The following is an 11,432-nucleotide window of genomic DNA, read 5'->3' as shown; positions in this document are numbered from 1 at the left end:
TCGAAATTTTTTTACGGTTTTTCGTAGAAAGCACATTTTCTGACTCAGAAAGACCCACTGAGTCCAAAAATCACCTTTAAATCCTCAAATTCTCTCTCTAACCTTTCGGAATCTAATTTGAGCAATTAATTCACTTAATTACCCGGTTAATTAGTTGCGGTTCTTACAAAACCAATTTTTGCTTGTCTGACTAAGTGAATCATTCAATTGTTATTTCTTAGTCCATCAATTCTCGTGGGATTGATCCTCACTCACCTGAGGTGTTACTTGATATGCACTTGCCAGTTAGTTTGTGATTTTAATTTTCGCACCAAATTTTTGGTGCTATTGCTGGGGATTGACTATGATTAACAACTACTCGTTGTTTGGTTGTTTAGATTAGACATTTTTGCTTTAAAATATTATTTAATTTTGTTCTTGATTTTCGAAATTTAAGCTTTCACTTATTTAAAAATAATTCTCTTAATTTTTCAAATTAAGTTTGGTGTCCCCTTAGTCGTTTCTATTTTATTTTTCCTAGCTATTTTTCCTCCATTATTTTCGAGTTTTTTCTTGCTTATTTCTCTTTACTATTTTCAAATTTGTTGGCTTGATTTCTTTAGTGATTTTCAAATTTCAAGTACCAATTATTTCTTTTATCTTATTTTATTTCTTTTACTCAAATTACCTCATCGAAAATTCTCTTCACTCTGACGTAGAGATTCCCACTTCTTTTTATTTTTTGTTTATTTATGAGCAGGAACAGGAACCAAGAACCTCTTCTAGACTTTGATCTTGAGATTGAAAGAGCCTTGAGAAGGCGTTTACAGCAGGCTAGAGCTTACAAAGTCAGTGAGAATCTCAGGAACAATTTTGAAAAGGAAGTTGAAGAGTTCACTATGGAACCCAACAACAATAATGTTGTTAATCCTGATGTTCTCAATGGTCTAATATTCCTGAGCAACCTAGAAGAACGCTTGGGTTATACACTGCTCCTAGTCCCGATTTCTATGGGAATAGTATTGTTGTACCTCCTGTGGCTTCTAACAAGTTTGAGCTGAAGTCTTAGTCCATTACTTTGATGCAAAAGAATTGCCAGTTTCATGGACTCACGTAGAAAGACCCGAACTTGTTTATCTCTAATTTTCTGCAGATTTGTGACAATGTGAAGATAAATGGAGTTCATCCAGATGTCTATAGCTTGCTTCTCTTTCTGGTTTTTGTACGGGACAGAGCCAAGCAATGGCTTGATACACATCCCAAGGAGTGCTTGGATACTTGGGATAAATTGGTTAATAGATTCTTAACCAAGTTCTTTCTACCTCAGATGCTGACTAAGTTAAGGACAGACGTTCAGACTTTCAAGAAGAGAGAAAGTAAGTCTCTTTATGAAGTTTGGGAGAGGTACAAGATGATGCTTAGTAAGTATCCTCCTGACATGTTTTCAAACTGGATTCAGTTACAAATTTTCTATGATGGAGTTAGTGAGGCCGCCAAAATGTCTCTGGAAAATTCTGCAGGCAGATCTCTTCACATGAAAAAGACTCATGAGGAAACTCTTTATTTGATTGAGATGGTTGCTAACAACTAATATCTATATTTTTTGAAAGGACCTCTGTAAGAAAAGGAGTCATGGAATTAGATACTTTGGATGTAATTCTTGCTCAGAACAAGGCCATGTCTCAACAGATTAATGCTATTACTCAACACTTGAGTGGAATACAAGTCTCAACCATCAATACTCAAGATACATCTTATGACATGAGTGGTGGCATCCCTCAAGGTTAGAGTTATGATTTTGGTCAATTTTCTTCTGAACAGGTTAATTACATGGGCAACTCCTTTAGACACCCCAACAATGATCCATTCTCAAAGGCTTTATAATCTGGGGTGCAAGAATCATCCTAATTTTTGTTGGAAAAATCAACCATAGAGGCAACAATAACAACCAGGGCCATCAGAATGAATTTGGATCCTCTAAATTTTGAATTTTTACTTCAGAGAGTAAAGTTTGATCTCTCACCCTTGAATAATTTCTCTTTCATATTTTCTCTTGGTCCCACCTATAAAATAAATGGTGAGAGATCACACTTCTCCTTCTAAAGTGAAATTTAAAATTTAGGGGATCCAAATTCCATCAGAATAGTTTCAATCAAAGTAATTTTAACAACAACAATCCACCATCCAGTTATCAGAAGTCCCTTGACTTGGAATCTATAGTTGTAGAGCTCTCTAAGAGTACTCTTAGTTTCATGCAGGAAATTAGAGCTTCATTTAGGAACTTGGAGGTTCAGATGGGTCAACTAGCCATAAGAGTTGCTGAAATTAATCGGAGGTCCACCAATACCCTTCCTAGTGACACAATTTCAAATTTAAGAGAGGAGTACAAGGTTATCACCTTGGTAAGTGAACCAGTGGAAGGTGAGGAAGCACAAATTACTGAGGGACCGATTGAAAAAGAAGCTCCGGAGAAGACTGAAGATGCTGTAGTACACGCCCCTCTAAGGCACCCGGATAACCTCTTTTCGGTTGATCTTGAGCAATATTCGACGTTCCTAAAGCACCTGAATACAAGTCAAAGATGCTATATCTTCAGAGGCTTCAAAAGAAGACCAAGGACAAGTAGTTTTCAAAGTTTGTGGAAGTCTTTAGAAAGTTACAAATCAATATTCCTTTTGCTGAGATTTTGGAGCAAATGCCTCTCTATGTCAAGTTCATGAAAGAGTTGCTATCCAAGAAAAGGCCTTTAAAGGGAGATGAGACGGTGGTCCTGATCAAGAAATGTAGTGCCATAATTCAGAGTAATTTACCAAAGAAGATGCCTGATCCAGGAAGCTTTCAAATTCCATCAACTATTGGGAGCACAACCTTTAAGAAAGCTTTGTGTGATCTAGGAGCAAGTATCAATTTATTGTCCTTGTCTGTGATGAAAAAGTTGCAAATCAAAGAGGAACAACCAACAAAGATAGTATTGTAAATGACAGATAAATCCTTGAAGCATGTACATGGAATGGAAGAGAATATTTGGTCAAAATGGGTAAGTTCTTCCTCCCAGTAGACTTTGTAATTCTTGACATAGGGGGAGGATGAAAACACTTCTATCATCCTAGGAAAACCATTCATAGCCACTGAGAGAACTCTGATTGATGTGGAAGAAGGTAAATTGATGCTAAGAGTTCATGACGAGCATTTGATCTTCAATATTTTTAAACCCATACATCACTCAGATGAAAAAGACAATTGCATGAAGACTAAGTTCACTAATCCAAATCTCCAAGAATTCCTTAATGAAGCAAAACAGAGTTTGAAGCTTAAGTCTCCTTTAGTGGGAATCAATACAATTTTCTCTGATATCAAACCTTAGTTTGGTGTTGGATATGCGTCATCCACTAAGAAGAAAGTTCTCAAGAAGAAAGTGCCAAGGGGATGGAGAAACAAAAAGATCCCCACTGAAGGTTTCTCCCCAGGGTTGAAGATAGTGTTGACTCGTAATCTAGTGTTGCCCTATACAGTAAACAAGATCCTCTCTCTTGAGCATATTAAGCTAATCCATGAGTACAAAGGGAGATGATTCATAGTGAGAGGTGAGGAGTTGAAGCATTATGATCAACTGCTGCCTTAACAAGAAATCAACCATCAAGTTAGTGACATTAAAGAAGTACTTGTTGGGAGGCAACTCAATCTTTAGTATCCTTTGATTTTATATTATTTTGGTTGTATTTAGGTTATTATGGTTCTTTATAGTTTTCCTTTGTTTTACATGTGTTTTAGTCATGCAAAGTGTTTATAACCGGAACACATACAATTAGAAGAGTATTTAGAACACTCTAGAGGGAATTCATTTCGGATGCCTCGGCACTAAACACCACAAGCTGGCATTTGGCCCCAAGAGGCACGTATTTTGAGGATAGCCCACTGTGGAAGGGCACTAAACGTCGAACCTGGCGTTTAGCACCAAGGTGCATGCATTTCAAAAATTTGCCACTGTAATGGTGGTGCTAAATGTGGCTACATGGCATTTAGCACCAAGGGCTTTATTACCCAGTATGCGTATGCACAGACCTGTGTGTGTACGCACAAAAAAAATATTTTTACTTCTTCTTGCTCTTGTATCACTCCCTTTTTTTATCTTTTCATCTGTTTATATTATCATCAATGGCACCAAAGGGAGGTGAATCATCTTCACAGAGGAGTGAGATGGCCACTAGCTAGAATAACTGAGATGGTTGAGTTTTTTTTCGTTCTTATCCCCTTCCTTGTTCGTATTTTATTATTTTCTATTTTCTGTTGCTTATTTTTTGTCCTTTGCATGATTTTCAATATTTTTAGTCTTTTAGTTTTATTCAGTTTGTTTAGTTGTATTTATTTCTATTTTTATAAAAAATAAAGTGTCTCTCATTGAGCTTGAATTTAAAAAAAAAGAAGAGAAAAGTGGTGTAATAAATGAGTGGTTGAGTTATATATAGATTTATCTTATTTAAATTGATGTGGTGGTATTTATCTGTGATTCTGAATGCATAAAAAGAATAATGCATAACTGATTTTGGAGTTAAGGTTATTAATTCTTGAGGTACAAGAATTTAGAAAAGTATTATGAATTATCTAAATTAAACAAGAAATTGATCCTTGAAGAAAAAGAAACAGCAAAAAAAAAATAAGAAAATAAAATAAACAAGGCCCAAGGCTCTGAGTATCAATGGTTAGGAAGATTAAGTGTGATGAAAAGCTCAAAAGAATTGTTTTTCTAGCCATATGCTTGTGGTGTGAATGTGTCAAGTAAAGATTGAGACTGAGCACTTAGAGTCAAAGTCAAGTGCAAGTAAAGAGTATGCCAAAGGCTTTGAGCACCACTGACTGGAAAAAATTTTAAAAGAAAAAAAATCAGAGCTCAAAGAGTTCCCCAATTAAGTGCTTGTGGTGTTTTTTTGTCAAGTAAACCTTGAGACAAAACATTTAAAGTCACGGCTAGGCTCAAGGTGCAAAGCACCAAGAAAAGAAAAAGAAAATGTTGTGTTCAAGGATTAGTCAGAAGTCAAAAAGAGAAGAATTCATAATATTATCCGGGTTCTAGTTCTGAAGCACATTAATATTTCTGAGCTTCAAAAGATAGTGAGATGCCGAAACTATTCAGGATTACAGTGTCATTAACCCCACTCAGAGAAAAGACAGGAGTTTAGTTGAAAAACTCAATTCTTAGGCTAATCCACTTCTCAATTTATATTTATTCTAGTTGCTTGAGGTCAAGCAACAATTCAAATTTGGTGTTGTGATGTGTGAGCATCTTTTTTATATTTTCTTATTATTTTAGATATGAATTTATTGAGTTTTAGTTATATTTTAATGTCTGAAACCTATTTGGATGCTACTTTGAGGTGCATTGTGGTCTTATTAATTTCAGGAAAGATTCGGGTAAGTTTGACAGAGTTCGTGCAGGAGAAAAAGAAGAAAGTGGACGTTGTCAGTCCTGACCTCCTTGCACTCGAATGAATATAACTTGAACTACAGATACCCAATTGATACAGTTTTAGTGGCATTAGAAAACCAACTTCTAGAGCTTTCCAACGATATATAATAATTTATACTTTTTTCTGGCATCACGGTGCTAAACACTACGACTCAGCATTTGGCGCCAGGTGCCTCGTAACTAGCGCCCAAGCCACTGACTTGTGGGGTGCAAAACGCTGACTCTGGCGTTTAGCGCCAGAAAGATAGCAACAACTAGAAGATTACTGCTTTCAGGGGCGCTAAACGCCGATTAGCGCGGATCCAACTTTAAGGAAAGGGTTTCGTTAGTTAGATTTGGGTCATATTTATCTTTTGTTTTTTCGTTTTAGTTATTTTTATTCCCAAACACAATCTTTTGGGTTTTAGTAGTGATTATTCTATTTTATTTTCAAATTAAATTAGGTTAGATATAAAAGGAAAAATATTTAGCCCTTCGGTCTCTCTTCTCTTCAACCTCATTCTAGTTGTTTACACACTTTTGAACCCCAGCTTTTCTCTGAATCATGGGCAACTAAACCTCCCTGGTTAAGGTTAGGAGCTTTGTTTATTTTATGGATTAAAACTATTGTCAATCTATTTTGATTAATGTATTGATTTAAATTCAAGGATTACTTTTATTCTTCATCTTATGAATTTGAGTGTATTGAAAAATAAATCTTGTTCTACATGAATTCTTGTCGATTCTTAGAAAAGATACCTCAATTGAATACTAGCTTGAAAGTAATTTCTTCCTAAACTGCTAATTGCCTGGACTTAACAGGACACGTTACATATAATCCTCTTATATTTGGGTAATTAGAGTTTTTTTACTAATAAACTAGAATTGAACCTAACCCTTTGATCTATATTAAGTGACTAAGGAATTGACGGTTGATTAGGTTAGAGGAGACTAAATCACTAAAGAATTATGGTCTAGTCAATTACAGTTTGCTATTAATTAAATCTTGCATGATTAAAATAGTTGGTAAGAAATCTTAATCCGAAAAATAAACATCTCTGAAACCTTAACTATTCTCTCACACATTTTCTCATACCAAGTTCACTGTTTGCTTTCTTAATCACTGATTACTGTTAATGTTTCTGAACGCCAAAACACCAATTTCTGCTTGTCTAACTAAGTGAATCATTCAATTTTTGTTACTTGGTCCATCAATCCTCGTGGGATCGATCCTCGCTCACCTGAGGTATTATTTGGTACGATCTGCTGCACTTGTCGGTTAGTTTGTGGTTTTGAAATTCGCAACCGGACACTTTATCCCGAGAATAATAGTGTGCAGGAAACTATATCCCTGGGATGAATTATGATGATATATTATTTTGGTAAGTCGCTATACGCCTTGGGCAAGGACGGTGGTGAATCCCGCTTATCGAGGTAGTGGCACCGGTGTAGGGGTCGTAGCAACCCTTCGCCTACGTTCAGATGTGAGGGTTGTGGCAATCTTCCACTCACATAACCTTCTCTACCGCAAGAGTGAACTCGGGCACTATAACCCAAAAGAAGTGTGTCAGACACTATATCCTTGGAACGATAGTATGCAGGGCACTATATCCCTAGGTGCACAAGAGTGAACAGGGCACTATATCCCTGGGCGTGGCAGAAAGGCTACATCCGAAAGGATATGTCGGGTTGGCAGTTGAACCGACAAGTGATATCACAGCCAGTAGGACAGACATTCATTATATGCATCTATGTGACATTGTTTAGGTGTGTATATTGTACTTGGTTTGCCTATGTGAATAATTCTGTTTAACTGCTAATTGCTAAACTTGATGTAATTGCTCTTAATTGTGTTTGAACTGCATTACTTGTATTTGTGGCTGTTGGTTCGGATTATGGTAGTTAAAGTGTGATTTGATATTGTGTTGGGTCGGAGGCCGTAATTGGTTATGTTTGGGCCTGAAGCCGTGATTGGATGAACCAGTGGTAATAAGTTGATGAAATTACTTCTTTGGTACACGTAGTTAAAAAGTTACGAGATATTGTGTTTAATTAGAGTTTTATAAATTCAAAATATGAATTCATATTTTGGGTAATTAATTAATGGTTTTTCGAAAAGGATTGGGTTTTTGGATGATTAACAGTTGGTTGTCAAAAAAATTCATAAGATGAGCGATGAGCGCTACAATCGAAAAATAATTTTTTTTTTAAATATCTTCTTATGACAATTCTTAAAAATTCTCTACTAAGAATCAGCGAAGACAATTTTCTCACTCCCTACAAATTTCTTTTTTCAGGATAGATGAAGAGTTAAGGAATTTCTTTTAAGCATTTGATTGTATTTTATATTATTGTATATATAATTATAGTTTTTCTCTCACATTTATTATTATATTTATAAGAGAGATAAAAATTGTAATGATATGTATATTTATATGTATATTTATAAGTTACTTTTATATATATATATATATGAGGATAGTGATTTAAATTAGATTTTATATGCATGTTTGGTTGAAATAAAAAGTATTTCCTGTCTTATGGTATCCTGTGCCAAACTCAATGACTAAGTTTTCGTTCATTTTCACTAGGTATTTTATCCATCAAAGTGTTTATAGGTAAAAGCGACAATAATTATTGTATTTGATATATAGCAAGTAACCATGACATAAACCAAAACAAAAAAAATGTTAAGTTGTTAAAAGATCGGATGCAACCTTTTCTATTTTTTAAATGTCATTCTTACTTAGCTTTCCGACTTATTATCTAATAATTCCATGAATAATTGTTCAATTTTGGGTTGCTAACCCTCCTAGTTGGGACATACTCCATAAACTTGGAATGATCTTGGAAATTGCAAGCATTATATACCGTCTACAAGTTTTTGTGATCATTGAGCTAGCTAGCTGGATAGCACGGAAAGTGTAAATTAATTTCTATTGTACTATCAATATATAAAATATATAATTTGTGGTCTCTAATATTTATGCTACTTCTTCTTGGTCACTTTTTTTAATTGGAAAGTAAAGGCAATGATTAGAGTTGTGGAAGACATTTTAAAAATCTAAAGTATATATATATATATATATATTGAGGATCAACTACCAAAGACTAATTGCCTTTCAAAATTGCTTGGTAGTAGTAATTTTCACTTTTGTTGGGTAAAATATATACTTAGATATATCTTATTGAAACATTTCTAAATATATCTGAAATACTAGTATTTTAACCGTGTTCTCATAATTTTAATCGATTAATATATATATTATATATATTTTCTGTAATTAAGATCAATAGTTAAAACTATTAGAATATCGATATTCTAGATATAGTTAAAAGAATTTTGTTAGAAAAATAATGAAAAATCTTAATAATGTGTACAATGAGTTTTAAATTTAGCCCAGTACAAGAAAAAAAAAATCCAAATAATTATTTCAAAAAATTAACCATCCAAACTCTAATTTATCAATGAAATTTACCCAAACATCCACTCCTCCCCCCCAACCGTCTGCTATCCTATCCTCATCAATCATCCTGTTCATACCCTGGGTCAAGCTGTCCAACCCGGGATGTTTAGCGACAAGCCGACCGACCTCTTCAGGTCAGACTATCCGACTTCTTCTCAAAGAGCTCGGCCAATGCCCGACCTCTTCTCAAAGAGCTCGGCCAAATCGCCAAAGGAGCCCAAAGCAGGCCCAAAATGAAGGTGTTCATACCCTGGGTCGAGCTGACTGACCCGGGATGTTTAGCGACAAGACGACCGACCTCTTCAGGTCAGACTATCCGACCTGGCCTCTTCTCAAAAGAGCTCGGCCAAATCGACAGGAAAGCCCAATAAAGGGCCCAAATAGAGGAACACGACCCAAATCCAGAGGCAATCCCAGCCTACAGAGATAAAGGCGGTTCCGTTGAAGATAAGCTGACCTCACCTAAAGATAAGATAAGATAAGATAACTAACTTATCTTATCTAGAAAGGTCACTTCTCACCATTATAAATACACTGGAGCACCTAGGTATAACTCATACTCTGATTCTACTCAATACCTGCTTAATACCCTTGCTAACTTAAGCATCGGAGTCCCTTGCAGGTACCCCCCACCCTCCGGGGACAAAGGAATCAGCACCACCAATAACTCTAACAAGTCGGACACCACAGCTCCGGCCGTCTCCCACCAGCCGGACACGTTAGCACCGACCAGTACAGAAGATCTCATCCGAGATCGACCTCCAATTTTAGGTAACCCTCGGAACATTGGCGCCGTTGCCGGGGACCTGGAAGTCATCCCATCACCATGGCGGACGACCATGACAACGACCACGATTCAGGTCTGGAGGATCGGACACCGCACAAAAATGCGGATGTCACGCTACAAAACACTCCGGAAACCAACAAAGACAAAGACTCACCAAATTCAGGGGCAATAGAAGCACTCCTGGATCGCCTAAAATAACTGGAAAAAGAAACCCAACAACAACCGGAAATTGGAAAAGATCTCCAAAGAGAAGTGCGGCGACGTCGGGAGTTGGAAGAAAAACTACAGCAATTGGAAGCCAATCTCAAATCAAAAGCGCCGCGGGCTAATCTCGAGGAAAGTTCACGCAAAGAGCAAGACCCGTTCACCAGGGAAATCATGAAAACCAAAATTTCAAAAGACTTCAAACTCCCGGATATGACCCTGTATGATGGCTGATGAGCGGATAATTTATACGCTTTTTGGCATTGTTTTTAGTATGTTTCTAGTAGGATTTAGTTAGCTTTTAGTATATTTTTATTAGTTTTTAATTAAAATTTACTTTTCTGGACTTTACTATGAGTTTGTGTGTTTTTCTGTGATTTCAGGTATTTTCTGGCTGAAATTGAGGGACCTGAGCAAAAATCTGATTCAGAGACTGAAAAGGACTGCAGATGCTGTTGGATTCTGACCTCCCTGCACTCGAAGTGGATTTTCTGGAGCTACAGAAGCCCAATTGGCGCGCTCTCAACGGCGTTGGAAAGTAGACATCCTGGGCTTTCTAGCAATATATGATAGTCCATACTTTGCCCAAGATTTGATGGCTCAAACCGGCGTTCAAAGTCACCTTCAGAATTCCCAGCGTTAAACGCCGGAACTGGCACCAAAGTGGGAGTTAAACGCCCAAACTGGCACAAAAGCTGGCGTTTAACTCCAAGAAGAGTCTCTACACGAAAATGCTTCAATGCTCAGTCCAAGCACACACCAAGTGGGCCCGGAAGTGGATTTTTATGTCTTTTACTCATCTTTGTAATTCTTAAGCTACTAGTTCCCTATAAGTAGGACATTTTATTATTGTATTTTTATCTTTTGATCACTTTAGATCTCTAGATCATCTTTTGATCATGTTTTTATGATTGAACCCTCTTTGGGAGGCTGGCCATTCGGCCATGCCTAGACCTTGTTCTTATGTATTTTCAACGGTGGAGTTTCTACACACCATAGATTAAGGTGTGGAGCTCTGCTGTACCTCGAGTATTAATGCAATTACTATTGTTCTTCTATTCAATTCAGCTTGTTCTTATTCCAAGATATCACTTGTTCTTCAACTTGATGAATGTGATGATCCGTGACACTCATCATCATTCTCACCTATGAACGTGTGACTGACAACCACCTCCGTTCTACCTTAGATTGGGTGGATATCTCTTGGATTTCTGATACATGACGCATGGTTGCTGCTCGCCTGACAACCGAGCGCTCACCTGACAACCGACCAGCCATTCCATGAGATCAGAGTCTTCGTGGTATAAGCCAGAATTGATGGCGGCATTCAAGAGAATCCGGAAGGTCTAAACCTTGTCTGTGGTATTCTGAGTAGGATTCAATGATTGAATGACTGTGACGAGCTTCAAACTCACGATTGTGGGGCGTTAGTGACAGACGCAAAAGAATCACTGGATTCTATTCCGACATGATCGAGAACCGACAGCTGGATAGCCGTGCCGTGACAGGGTGCGTTGAACATTTCCACTGAGAGGATGGGAGGTAGCCACTG

This window comes from Arachis stenosperma, chromosome 9, assembly GCF_014773155.1.
Source record: "Arachis stenosperma cultivar V10309 chromosome 9, arast.V10309.gnm1.PFL2, whole genome shotgun sequence".
NCBI lineage: Eukaryota > Viridiplantae > Streptophyta > Magnoliopsida > Fabales > Fabaceae > Arachis > Arachis stenosperma.
This window is presented reverse-complemented; position numbering follows the sequence as displayed.